Here is a 14,040-nt window from a genome sequence, read left to right as displayed (position 1 = left end):
ACAACCTCTACGGAATTGGTTGAAGCCAGCGAAGGTCCAGAGTCCTGGGATTGAAGTCCATCAAGCTGGGGAAAATGTGAACCCAAGCTCTCTCTGGATGGCAGAATGGTGCAGGGCATTTCCAACGATGATGGGACAATGAATGCCACCATTGCCCTCAGCTTTTACAGCTCAGGCTCTGTTTAGGCAACAATCAGATTGTCATCCAGTGGATCACACTGATGGACAATGGCAGCTTGGAAGAAGTAAAGCTTTGTGACACCAGGCTCCTCAGAGTGCAGCTGGAGCTGGAGCGGGGTTTGATTAAACTTTGTCTGGACGCTGGTCGGCCCCACTTTTAGCTGAAGACTTTGGTAATTTTATTGGTATTGCCCCAGAAGTGACTTGAGGCATTTCAGTTCGAGCAGCTCCGGGTCACTCACCCTTAAAGGGACAACTCGGGGCAGGAACTGCAGAAACTCAGGTGCAGGTTCCGGTGACCTACACAGACCAAGAAAATGATCCCCGGGTGAGAAAGGGCCTATGTTATGGAGCATGGGCAGACGGGGTTTCCATCACCAACACACTTCCACCAGCAGGCTGTAATTGGTGACCCAATCACCCAGAGGCCTGTGGCAAGGTTCAGATCATTAATCACCATTAGATGGTGCTGTTGGTAACAATCGCACACAAACCTGAGCAGCTGCATTGATTTCATGTTCTTTTCACTCGCTTCCAAACATTACACCAGTCTGTTGAAGGATTCTCACACACATACACTCAAACTCACTCATAAACACTCACACACTCACACAAACACTTACAGTCACACACTGTTATGAGCTCCATGAGACTGTTAACATTAAAAACACAAGATATGAGCACTCAGACCAATTTAAAGAATTACACAAGATCTCATATTTTGACTTTTATTATAACAACTATACTGAAAGAAATCCCCATTAACTAAATCGTACTCTGTAAGTAGTTGATACCCCAAATTACAAAGAAAGGTATTTTCTTTACTTATTAAAATACTTGGAAATCTCACACCACACTTAGACGAAACACAGTCCTCTTTGATGGTGAAATCCTTGTGGTTCAAAGTCCCAAACTCCTCCCAGTTGCAATGGGTTGGATCTCCCAGACTTTTCTCAAAATCAATGAGCTCTTCACTCAATTCTCTGAGCACTTCCCACCTGGACGTCCGTGAATGAGGCGGTTTCTGGTGATCCTGCTGGTCTTCCATTTCTCCCCAAGCTTCAACTTTCGAAACAGGTTTAAGTATTCGTGGCTTTATGCTGTCTCAGACTTCTGTGGGCAGGTGTTCCCTCTCTATTTCTCGCTCGACTGCCACCATTGATTGTCTTGCTTCCTTACAACCCGCTCAGAGGTTGCCACCACTGGTCTTCTGTCCTTCCAGCCCGTCTGCCTTCAGAAAATCTGTTAAATTTATCTGACCTAAAAAAGTCAGTTTAGAAGTCTGATTTGAGCCAAGACACCTGAGCCTTCCATTGTTCCCGCACAACTGCCTGGTACATTTACATCCTCAGAACCACTGACTCCTTGTTTACAGACTGAAGGTCTGGGAGGATGTTTGTTGGATGTTATACCCCTGAAGTCTCTGCGTTTCAAAAAAAAGTCTTTGATCTGTATTCTCTGTTGACCTGGTAACCAAGATTTCTGTCTTATCCCTGTGCAGGTGGGATGTGAGGTCACCTGACTTCATCTTACACTTTTAAAAATCACAGTTTTTAAAACATTATCTTATTACAATGTCCAGCATTCATAACACAAACTCACACACATACTCTCAAATACTCACACTCACACAATCACATCTCAACACTCACTCATACACTCAACATACAGACACACACTCACACACACACTCTCTCACACATGCACACACTCAACACATACACTCAACGCATATACACACACTCAACACACACACACACTCAACATACACATACACACACTCCCACACACTCAACACACACATACTAAACATACACACACTCAACATTGTTAGGACTGACATGGAAGGAGTGCGCTGTCTTTTCTAGTCCGACTTCTCCGCAGGTTACAACATATGTTTTATAAATGTTTACCCAGTTACCAATTCAATCAATCATATACTCTACTCTTTATCCCAGAATAAAATACAGCACCCAGGTGCCCTCTCCATCTCAATCCTTTCACGGGTGGGAACAATTTCTCTCTGTCTACTCTGTCCAGTCTCCTCATGATTTTGAATATCTCTATCAAATCACCTCTTAGTCTTCTCTTCGCCAAGGAAAACATTCCTAACTTGTCCAGTCTATCTTTATAACTGAAATTCCTTATCCCTGAAACCATTCTCCTGAATCTTTTCTGTACTCTCTCCAATGCCCTCCAATCTTTCCTCAAGTGCGGCGCTCAGAATTGGACGCAATACTTCAGCTGAGGCTGAACTAGTGTCTTATACAAGTTCAACATTACTTCCTTGCTCTTGCACTCTACTCCCCTATTAATAAAGCCCAGGATACTGTTTGCTTTATTAACTGCTCTCTCAACCTGTCCTGCTACCTTCAATGACTTATGCATCAATACAGCTAGGTCCCTCTGCTCCTGCACCCCCTTTAGAATTGTTCCCTTTATTTTATATTGTCTCTCTTTGTTCATTCTACCAAAATTAATCACTTCACATTTCTCTGCATTGAACTTCATCTGCCACCAACTTGTCTATGTCCTTTTGAAGTTCTACACTATCCTCCTCACAGTTCACAATGCTTCCAAGTTTTGTATCATCTGCAAACTTTGAAATTGTGCCCTGTACACCAAGCTCTAGGTCATTAATATATATCAGGAAAAGCAAGGGTCCCAGCACTGATCCCTGGGGAACTCCACTATAAACCTTCCTCCAGCCCGAAAAACATCCATTAACCACTACTCTTTGTTTCCTGTCACACAGCCAATTCCATATCCATGTTGCTACCGTCCCTTTTATTCCATGAGCTACAAGTTTGCTCACAGGTCTGTTGTGTGGCACTGTATCAAATGCCTTTTGAAAGTCCATGTGCACCACATCAACAGCATTGCCCTCATCAACCCTCTCTGTTACCTCCTCAAAAAACTCCAGCAAGTTAGTTAAACATGATACCTCACCTATGCCCTCTGCCTCCATGTGTAGATCTCCTTTCTGATTTCTAATCGGCCCCACTCCTCCTTTTACCACCCTTTTACTATTTATATGCCTACAGAAAACATTGGGATTTCCCTTAATGCTAGCTGCCAGTCTCTTCTCTTGCTCTCTCTTTGCTTCTCTTATTTGCTTTTTCACTTCCCCTCTGGACCTTCTATATTCAGCCTGGTTCTCAACAGTATTTTCTACCTGGCATCTGTCATAAGCACACTGAGCGCCCTCTCAGGTTCCCATCCCCCTGACAATCTAGTTTAAACCCTCCCCAACAGCACTAGCAAATCTCCCTGCAAGGATATTTGTTCCAGTTCTGCTAAGATGCAACCCGTCCATCTTGTACAAGTCTCACCTGCCCCGAAACCGGTCCCAAAGCCTCAGAAATCTGATGCCCTCCCTCCTACACCAGTTCTCCAGCCACATATTCAATCACTCAATTCTCCTATTCCTCTGATCACTTGCACATGGGACTGGGAATAATCCTGAGATTACTGCTTTTGAGGTCCTGCTTTTTAATCTCCTTCCTAGCTCCCTAAAATCTGCTTTCAGGACCTCATCCCCCTTCCTACCTATGTCACTGGTGCCAATGTGGACCATGATCTCTGGCTGTTCACCCTCCCTCAGCAGAATGTCCTGTAGCCGTCCTGGTGTTGTAGTGGGTAGGAGATGTCATACAATGATGCATTCACTGACATTGACCACCCACATGAGGTCATTAGATTTCTTGTGGCACTGCTGCCAGGTCCTTGGGTCCGGATTCTGGGAGATAACGTCCCTAACCACCTACTCCCATTCCCTTCTGAGGGTGGTCCTTGCCTGGTCTCCAGGCTCTGCGGACCCATGGCATCTGTCCTCATGCTCACCTCCACCACTAATGCTTCCAGCTCCTCATCTGTCACCCTGGAACCCTCTCGCTGCCCTGGTCTTCACTTTGCTATTATTTAATTTGCTGCAATATTCTTCAGAGCAGCTTCCCGTTCAGAGGGACAGCCTGCCTTTAAGAAGAGCAGACTGGCTGCAACATGTGGTTGCTGAACAACACTGCTGGGCCTCCCTGTTCAGCGTACAGGCAGCCAGCAGCATTAAGAAGACAGTAGTGCTGGAACCACTCAGGCAGACTCTACAATCAGTCAGATGAGGTTGGTGCACCAAATTTACATGCTGCCCACTTTAATCTGTGCAGGTATGGGCAGGTCATGAATCATGACCCCTGTGTCCAAAAAACAGGGCAACCTAATTCTGAACCTATGTGCCTTAATTTAATCAACAAGCCTCCCATGTGGCACCTTGGCAGATGGAAATCAGGATACATAACAGCCACTGCATTTGCTTTATCCATACATGTTTTTCCTTGAAGAATTCTATTACATTTTTCCATCTTTAATTAGCCTTTATCTTCAGGCGATGACTAGTTTCATTTTGTATTATGGCTTTTATCCACGACTGATGTTGGCCTGGTGAGTCTATAGTTACCTTGTTTATCTCTTCCTCTCTTTTTGAACAGAGGTGTTGATTTGGTAACTCTCCAGTCCAAGGATAATTGGCCGATTGTGCTCTGGGCGTCTCCTATTTTCTATCTGACTTCCCTCAGCATTCTGTAATAACAGATTCATACAACACAGAAGGAGGCCATTCGGCCCATTGTGTCTGCTCCATTTCCTTAATTAATCTACACTTGTCCAAGTGACTCTTAATTTTGTCCCTGATTATCATTTCTAAAAGCTTCTTACCACCAAAGTTAAACTGATTGGCCTGTAGTTGCTGGGCTTATCCTTGCACCCTTTTTTGAAGAAGGCTGTTACATTTTCAATTCTCCACTCCTTGGGCAAAACCCCCATATCTAAGGAGGATTGGAAGGTTACAACCAGTGTCTCTGCAATATCCTTCCTTACTTCCCTCAACATCCTTGGATGCATCCCATCCAGTCCTGGCGACTTAGCAACTTTTAAGTACAGACAGCCTTTCCAGTGCCTTCTCTTTATCAGTTTTTAGCCCATCCAGTGCCTCAACTACCTCCTCTTTCACTTTGATTTTGGCAGCATCTTCTTCCTTGGTAAAGACATTTAGTACCTTAGCCATGCTCTCTGCCTCCATGATTAGATCCCCTTTTCAGTCCCTAAATGGCTACTATTTACTATTTTTATATGCCTATAGTAGACTTTTAGATTCCCTTTTATGTTAGCTGCCAGTCTCTTCTCATACTCTCTCTCTCTTTACTTCTCTTATTTCCTTTTTGACTTTCCCTCTGAACTTTCTATATCCAGCCTGGTTCTCACATGTATTATCAACCTGACATCTATCATACACACCTTTTTCTGCTTCATATTACTCTCTAACTCTTTTGTCATCCAGGGACCTCTAGCTTTGCTTGGCCTACCTTTCCCCCCTCGTGGGAATATAACTTGACTGTCCCTGAACCATCTCTTTAAAGGCAGCCCACTGCTCCGTTACAGTTTTGCCTGCCAATCTTTGATTCCAGTTTGCCTAGGCCAGATCTGTTCTCACCCTATTGAAATTGGCCCTTCTCTAATGAAGTATTTTTACTCTAGATTTCTCCTTGTTCTTTACCATAGCTAACCTGAACCTTATTATACAATGATTACTGTTTCCTAAATGCTCCCCTACTGACTCTTGATTCTCTTGACCCACCTCATTCCCCAGAACCAGATCCAGCAATGTCTCCTTCCTTATTAGGCCAGAAACATACCGATCAAGAAAATTCTGCTGAACGCACTTCAAAAATTCTTTCCCCTCTCTGCCCTTTCCCCTATTACTATGGCAGTCTATATTAGGATAATTAAAGTCCACCATTATCACTACTCCATAGTTTTTGCACCTTTCTCTAATTTCCTTGCAAATTTGCTCCTCTATATCTTTCCGAGTAGTTGGTGGCCTATAGAATACACCCAGTAGTGTAATGGAACTTTGTTCTTTCTTAACTCTAACCAAACAGATTCTGTCCTCAACCCCTCTAGGCTATCTTCTCTCTCCAGCGCTCCTCCTTTCCTTCACTATCTTTCTTGATCATCTTGTGTCCAGGAATATTTAGTACCCAGTTTTGCCCTTTTTTGAGCCACTTTTCCGTTATCACCATGACACCATACTCCCATGTGGTTATTTGTGCCTGCAGCTGACTATAGATGAATTAAAAACAGAAAGTGCTGGAAAAACTCAGCAGGTCTGGCAGCATCTGTGGAGAGAGAAACAGAGTTAATGTTTCAGGTCAGTGACCCTTCTTCAGAACTGGCAGATATAAGAAATGAAAAAGATTTTGAGCAAGTAAAGTGGGGATGGGGCAAGAGATAACAAAAGAGAAGGTGTTGATAAGACAAGGTCACAGAGAATAACTGACCAGAAGGTCATGGAGCAAAGGCAAACGGTACGTTAATGGTGTGTTGAAAGACAAAACATTAGTACAGATAGGGTGTTAACGGACTGAAAACTGAACAGCCGCAAGTACAAACATGAAAAGAAACAGTGGGTAGGCACAGTAGAAACAAACTGAACAAACTAAAATTTAAAAAATACCGAGAAAAGAAAAAATAACTAAAGATATAAGTAAAAAGGGGGGCCCGTCATGCTCTGAAATTATTGAACTCAATGTTCAGTCCGGCAGGCTGTAGTGTGCCTAATCGGTAGATGAGATGCTGTTCCTCGAGCTTGCGTTGATGTTCACTGGAATACTGCAGCAATCCCAGGACAGAGATGTGAGCATGAGAGCAGGGGGGAGTGTTGAAATGGCAGGCAACCGAAAGCTCGGGGTCATGCTTTCGGACTGAGCGGAGGTGTTCCGCAAAGCGGTCACCCAGTCTGCATTTGGTCTCCCCAGTGTAGAGGAGACCACATTGTGAGCAGCGAATACAGTATACTACATTGAAAGAAGTACAAGTAAATCGCTGCTTCACCTGAAAGGAGTGTTTGGGGCCTTGGATAGTGAGGAGAGAGGAGGTAAATGGGCAGGTATTACACCTCCTGTGATTGCAGGGGAAGATTTTTAGGAAAGGGGACGAGGTGGTGGGGGTAATGGAGGAGTGGACCAGAGTGTCGCGGAGGGAATGATCCCTTTGGAATGTTGACAGGGGAAGGGAGGGGAAGATGTGTTTGGTAGTGGCATCACGCTGGAGGTGGCGGAAATGGTGGAGGATGATCCTTTGAATATGGAGGCTGATGGAGTGGAAAGTGAGGACAAGGGGAACCCTCACGGTTCTGGGAGGGAGGGGAAGGGGTGAGGGTAGAGGTGTGGGAAATGGGCCGGACACGGTCGATGGCTCTGTCAACCACAGTGGGGGGGAATCCTCAGTTGAGGAAAAAGGAAGACATATCAGAAGCACTGTCATGGAAGGTAGCATCATCAGAGCAGATGCATTGGAGACGGAGAAACTGGGAGAATGGAATGGAGTCCTTACAGGAGGTAGGGTGTGAAGAAGTGTAGTCGAGGTAGCTGTGGGAGTCGGTGGGATTATAATGGATATTAGTAGACAGTCTATCACCAGAGATGGAGACAGAAAAGTCGACGAAGGGAAGGGAAGTGTCAGAGATGGACCATGTAAAGGTGAGAGAAGGGTGCAAATTAAAAGCAAAGTTGATAAAGCTTTCCAGTTCGGGGCGGGAGCAGGAAACTGCACCGATACAGTCATCAATGTACTGGAAAAAGTGTTGGGGGAGGGGGCCTGAGTAGGACTGGAACAAGGAATGTTCGACATATCCCACAAAAAGACAGGCATAACTCGGACCCATGCGGGTACCCATAGCAACACCTTCTACTTGAAGGAAGTGAATGGAGTTGAAGGAGAAGTTGTTCAATGTGAGAAAAAGTTCAGCCAGGCGGAGGAGGGTGGTGGTGGATGGGGACTGGTTGGGCCTCTGTTCAAGGAAGAAACGGAGAGCCCTCAAACCGTGCTGGTGGGGGATGGAGGTGTAGAGAGATTGGACGTCCATAGTGAAGAGGAGGCGGTTGGGGCCAGGAAACTGGAAATTGTCAAAATGACGTAGAGCGTCAGAAGAGTCACGGATGTAGGTGGGAAGAGACTGGACCAGCGGAGAAAAGATAGAGTCTAGATAGGAAGAAATAAGTTCAGTGGGGCAGGAGCAGGCTGAAACAATGGGTCTGCCGGGACAGTCCCGTTTGTGGATTTTGGGAAGAAGGTAGAAGTGGGCTGTCCGGGGTTGAGGGACTATGAGGTTGGAAGCTGTAGGGGGACGATCTCCAGAGGAGTTGAGGTCAGTGACAGTCCTTTGGACAGGAGCTTGATGTTCGGTGGTGGGGTCATGGTCCAGGGGAGGTAGGAAGAAGTGTCTGAGAGTTGGCGCTGAGCCTCTGCAAGGTAGGGGTCGGTACGCCAGACAACAACCCTTGTCTGCAGGTTTGATGACCATGTCGGGGTTAGGCCAGAAAGTACGGTGTGCAGCAAGTTCAGTGGGGGACAGGTTAGAGTGAGTGAGGGGGGCAGAGAAATTGAGATGACCAATGTCTCGCCGACAGTTTTCAATGAAGAGATCAAGAGCGGGTAAGTGGCCAGTGGGAGGGGTCCAGGTAGAGGGAGAATGCTGGAGGCGGGTGAATGGGTCTGCTGGTCGGGGGGAGGAGGACTGCTGGTCAAAGAAGTGAGCCCGGAGGCGGAGGCGACGGAAGAAGAGCTCATCGTCATGCCGAGCGCAAAATCCATTGAGGTGGGGACGTAAGGGGATAAAACTGAGACCTTTGCTGAGTACAGAACGTTCAGCATCAGAGAGGGGGAGGTCAGAGGGTATAGTGAATACACGGCAAGGGGTCAGATCAGAAGGGGTGGGGTCAGAGAGAAGTGACGGGGAAGGAGGTTCTGGAGGAGAATTCGTCCCCATCAGCTGCTGGAGCTTGCGTTCCTTGACATCTGAAAGAAAAAAAGTTTTTCGTTAATGCGTCAGATGAGACAAAAGATGAAATGAAACTGCGGAGTAGAACAGCTTTGAGATAAGGTGAGGCGGTGCTGCGGGAAAGAGAGGTTCAGTGTGTGCGTGTGGCGGCGCATAGCACTGAGTGTGGATCTCAGGATGCGGTGAGAGTAGCAGTCCAAGGAACATTGTATTTCTCGGAGATACCTGTAGTCCTGGGTGGATTCAAAACATGGGTGGAACTGCAGTTGGAATCCACATGGAATAAGTCGGAGCCGGAGACAGTCACTGAGGAAGGAGATGTGGCTGTGAAAACGAGTTTTGGTAGATACTTTATCAAACACAAGGAGGGAAATAGAAAGCAATGAAGGTGAACAAGGTAAAAGAGACAAACGAAAATCCCATCGGAGAGAAGAGCAGAACTTCTTCAAGGTAGGCATTCCTGGAAGAGAAGTGGCAGTGAATTAAACACTAAAATGAAAGCAAAATACTGCGGATGCTGGAAATCTGAAATAAAAACAGAAAGTGCTGGAATAGGATGAATTGTTTGGGTGGGACAGCATGAAATGAATAATGGGTGTACCCTGGCATAGAGCCATCATGAGACCCACATTTTACACTTTAAGTTTCACCAATCCTTTTCAGTGCCACTTTGGTCACTGTAGTTATCCAATCTAATGCTCTACCTCCTCCACTTGTGACCTTTAATCCCAAACATCACCCTCTTTTGTGAACAATCTGTCATTCTTTCATCCTTGAAGATTCTTTTTCTCATCTGTAATCGGTACTACCCTTCCTTTAACTATTCTATGTATATATGTTTATAAAATTCTTTGCTTATTCCCTTTCTACCTGACCTGCCTGACATTTTCAGAGCTTTGCTTAGCCTTTCTAATCTCTATTTCACTGCCCCTCCTGTACCCTACTGGACTCATACGATTAGAATTGACCCTCTCAACAACAGAGTTAGTTACTTTTTTATATTTGCTCATGTTTGGAATCGCTGCCAAGGTCAGCATTTACTGCCCATCCATAAATACCCTTGCTGGCATTGTGAGGGATCCATCACTGTAGGGAAGGATGGCAGAGATCCGGGAAAGGGGTGAGGACAGACTGAAGGCGGGGGTGAGGGCGGGGGGTGAGGGCAGGGGCTAAGGGCAGGGGCTTAGGGCAGGAGCTTAGGGCGGGGGGTGAGGGCAGGGCGTGAGTGCAGGGAGTGAGTGCAGAGAGTGAGTACAGGGGGTGAGGTCAGGGAGTGAGGGCAGGGAGCGAGGACAGGGAGTGAGGACAGGGAGTGAGGACAGGGGGTGAGGGCAGGGAGTGAGGACAGGGGGTGAGTGCAGGGGGTGAGGGCAGGGAGTGAAGACTGGAGTAAAGGTAGGGAGTGAGTGCAGGGAGTGAGGGCAGGGAGTGAGGGCAGGGGGTAAGGGCAGGGAGTGAGAGCAAGGAGTGATGGCAGGGAGTGTGTGCTGGGAGTGAGGGCACGGAGTGATGGCAGGGAGTGTGTGCAGGGAGTGAGGGCAGGGAGTGAGGACAGGGAGTGAGGACAGGGAGTAAGGGTAGGGAGTGAGGACAGGGGGGGAGGGCAGGGAGTGAGGACAGGGAGTGAGGACAGGGAGTGAGGACAGGGAGTAAGGGTAGGGAGTGAGGGCAGGGAGTGAGGACAGGGAGTGAGTGCAGGGAGTGAGGGCAGGGGGTGAGGACAGGGCATGAGGACAGGGGGTGAGGGCAGGGAGTGAGGGCAGGGAGTGCGGGCAGGGAGTGAGGACAGGGAGTGAGGACAGGGGGTGAGGGCAGGGAGTGAGGACAGTGGGTGAGTGCAGGGGGTGAGGGCAGGGAGTGAAGACTGGGGTAAAGGTAGGGAGGGAGGGAAGGGAGTGAAGACTGGGTGAGGGCAGGGAGTGAGAACAGGGGGTAAGGACAGGGAGTGTGGGTACGGAGTGAGAGCAGGGAGTGAGTGCAGGGAGTGGGGGCAGGGAGTGAGGGCAGGGAGTGAGGGCAGGGGGTAAGGGCAGGGAGTGAGGGCAGGGGGTAAGGGCAGGGAGTGAGGGCAGGGAGTGAGGACAGGGAGTGCGGGCAGGGAGTGAGGACAGGGAGTGAGGACAGGGGGTGAGGGCAGGGAGTGAGGACAGTGGGTGAGTGCAGGGGGTGAGGGCAGGGAGTGAAGACTGGGGTAAAGGGAGGGAGGGAGGGAAGGGAGTGAAGACTGGGTGAGGGCAGGGAGTGAGAACAGGGGGTAAGGGCAGGGAGTGTTGGTACGGAGTGAGAGCAGGGAGTGAGTGCAGGGAGTTGGGGCAGGGAGTGAGGGCAGGGAGTGAGGGCAGGGGGTAAGGGCAGGGAGTGAGGACAGGGGGTGAGTGCAGGGGATGAGGGCAGGGAGTGAAGACTGGGGTAAAGGTAGGGAGTGAGTGCAGGGAGTGAGGGCAGGGAGTGAGGGCAGGGGGTAAGGGCAGGGAGTGAGGGCAGGGGGTAAGGGCAGGGAGTGAGAGCAGGGAGTGATGGCAGGGAGTGTGTGCAGGGAGTGAGGGCACGGAGTGATGGCAGGGAGTGTGTGAAGGGAGTGAGGGCAGGGAGTGAGGACAGGGAGTAAGGGTAGGGAGTGAGGACAGTGGGGGGAGGGCAGGGAGTGAGGACAGGGAGTGAGGACAGGGAGTGAGGACAGGGAGTAAGGGTAGGGAGTGAGGGCAGGGAGTGAGGACAGGGAGTGAGTGCAGGGAGTGAGGGCAGGGGGTGAGGACAGGGCATGAGGGCAGGGAGTGAGGGCAGGGAGTGCGGGCAGGGAGTGAGGACAGGGAGTGACAGGGGGTGAGGGCAGGGAGTGAGGACAGTGGGTGAGTGCAGGGAGTGAGGACAGGGAGTAAGGGTAGGGAGTGAGGGCAGGGAGTGAGGACAGGGAGTGAGTGCAGGGAGTGAGGGCAGGGGGTGAGGACAGGGCATGAGGACAGGGGGTGAGGGCAGGGAGTGAGGGCAGGGAGTGCGGGCAGGGAGTGAGGACAGGGAGTGAGGACAGGGGGTGAGGGCAGGGAGTGAGGACAGTGGGTGAGTGCAGGGGGTGAGGGCAGGGAGTGAAGACTGGGGTAAAGGTAGGGAGGGAGGGAAGGGAGTGAAGACTGGGTGCGGGCAGGGAGTGAGAACAGGGGGTAAGGACAGGGAGTGTGGGTACGGAGTGAGAGCAGGGAGTGAGTGCAGGGAGTGGGGGCAGGGAGTGAGGGCAGGGAGTGAGGGCAGGGGGTAAGGGCAGGGAGTGAGGGCAGGGGGTAAGGGCAGGGAGTGAGGGCAGGGAGTGAGGACAGGGAGTGCGGGCAGGGAGTGAGGACAGGGAGTGAGGACAGGGGGTGAGGGCAGGGAGTGAGGACAGTGGGTGAGTGCAGGGGGTGAGGGCAGGGAGTGAAGACTGGGGTAAAGGGAGGGAGGGAGGGAAGGGAGTGAAGACTGGGTGAGGGCAGGGAGTGAGAACAGGGGGTAAGGGCAGGGAGTGTTGGTACGGAGTGAGAGCAGGGAGTGAGTGCAGGGAGTGAGGGCAGGGAGTGAGGGCAGGGAGTGAGGGCAGGGGGTAAGGGCAGGGAGTGAGGGCAGGGGGTAAGGGCAGGGAGTGAGGACAGGGGGTGAGTGCAGGGGATGAGGGCAGGGAGTGAAGACTGGGGTAAAGGTAGGGAGTGAGTGCAGGGAGTGAGGGCAGGGAGTGAGGGCAGGGGGTAAGGGCAGGGAGTGAGGGCAGGGGGTAAGGGCAGGGAGTGAGAGCAGGGAGTGATGGCAGGGAGTGTGTGCAGGGAGTGAGGGCACGGAGTGATGGCAGGGAGTGTGTGCAGGGAGTGAGGGCAGGGAGTGAGGACAGGGAGTGAGGACAGGGAGTAAGGGTAGGGAGTGAGGACAGTGGGGGGAGGGCAGGGAGTGAGGACAGGGAGTGAGGACAGGGAGTGAGGACAGGGAGTAAGGGTAGGGAGTGAGGGCAGGGAGTGAGGACAGGGAGTGAGTGCAGGGAGTGAGGGCAGGGGGTGAGGACAGGGCATGAGGGCAGGGAGTGAGGGCAGGGAGTGCGGGCAGGGAGTGAGGACAGGGAGTGAGGACAGGGGGTGAGGGCAGGGAGTGAGGACAGTGGGTGAGTGCAGGGGGTGAGGGCAGGGAGTGAAGACTGGGGTAAAGGTAGGGAGGGAGGGAAGGGAGTGAAGACTGGGTGAGGTCAGGGAGTAAGAACAGGGGGTAAGGGCAGGGAGTGTGGGTACGGAGTGAGAGCAGGGAGTGAGTGCAGGGAGTGAGGGCAGGGAGTGAGGGCAGGGAGTGAGGGCAGGGGGTAAGGGCAGGGAGTGAGGGCAGGGGGTAAGGGCAGGGAGTGAGGGCAGGGAGTGAGGACAGGGAGTGCGGGCAGGGAGTGAGGACAGGGAGTGAGGACAGGGGGTGAGGGCAGGGAGTGAGGACAGTGGGTGAGTGCAGGGGGTGAGGGCAGGGAGTGAAGACTGGGGTAAAGGGAGGGAGGGAGGGAAGGGAGTGAAGACTGGGTGAGGGCAGGGAGTGAGAACAGGGGGTAAGGGCAGGGAGTGTGGGTACGGAGTGAGAGCAGGGAGTGAGTGCAGGGAGTGAGGGCAGGGAGTGAGGGCAGGGAGTGAGGGCAGGGGGTAAGGGCAGGGAGTGAGGGCAGGGGGTAAGGGCAGGGAGTGAGGGCAGGGAGTGAGAGCAGGGGCTAATTGCAGGGAGTGAGGACAGGGGGTGAGGACAGAGGGTAAGGGCAGGGGGTGAGAATAGGGGGTAAGGGCAGGAAGTGAGGGCAGGAAGTGAGGGCAGGGGGTAAGTGCAGGGGGAAAGGGCAGGGAGTGAGGGCAGGGATTGAGGGCAGGGAGTGTGTGCAGGGAGTGAGGGCAGGGAGTGAAGGCAGGGAGTGTGTGCAGGGAGTGAGGGCAGGGAGTGAGGACAGGGGGTGAGGACAGGGGGTGAGGACAGGGGGTGAGGGCAGGGAGTGAAGGCAGGGAGTGAGGGCAGGGAGTGAGGGCAGGGAGTGAGGACAGGGAGTGAGG

The sequence above is a fragment of the Heterodontus francisci genome, chromosome 27 (genome assembly GCF_036365525.1).
Source record: "Heterodontus francisci isolate sHetFra1 chromosome 27, sHetFra1.hap1, whole genome shotgun sequence".
Classification (NCBI taxonomy): Eukaryota; Metazoa; Chordata; class Chondrichthyes; order Heterodontiformes; family Heterodontidae; genus Heterodontus; species Heterodontus francisci.
This window is presented reverse-complemented; position numbering follows the sequence as displayed.